Source organism: Pteropus vampyrus, unplaced genomic scaffold (genome assembly GCF_000151845.1).
Source record: "Pteropus vampyrus isolate Shadow unplaced genomic scaffold, Pvam_2.0 Scaffold691, whole genome shotgun sequence".
Lineage (NCBI taxonomy): Eukaryota > Metazoa > Chordata > Mammalia > Chiroptera > Pteropodidae > Pteropus > Pteropus vampyrus.
The window spans coordinates 54,961-55,261 of NW_011889472.1; the positions used below are offsets into that span (position 1 = coordinate 54,961).

Genomic DNA, 301 nt, shown 5'->3' on the forward strand with positions numbered 1-301 from the left:
ATCAGAGCCCAGGAACATCCCAGCAGGTGGATCCTTTTCCACAGCATGGACTCTGCTCTCCCAGGGGTCACAGCAGAGATGTCCCCATCCCGCCCAGGTTCCTGGGTCCAGGGCTGACCGAGGGACAGTGTGTTCGAGAGACGAGGCACCGAGATGTGAGAGGATGGTGAGGACCCAGGCCCAGGAGGACTGACCTACAGAAAGCTGGCCCGACACCTGAGCATGCAGAGTGGGATTCAGGGTGGGGAGCAGCAAAGGGGAAAACTGGGGTCTGAGGAACCCTCTTTATGGGCCGTGAGTG

The 301-nt window shown here is 60.1% G+C and overlaps 1 pseudogene; it reads left to right on the plus strand.

Moving 5' to 3' along the window:
* The window catches only part of LOC105309216, a 14,952-nt pseudogene that overhangs the window by 905 nt on the left and 13,746 nt on the right, over positions 1 to 301 (plus strand).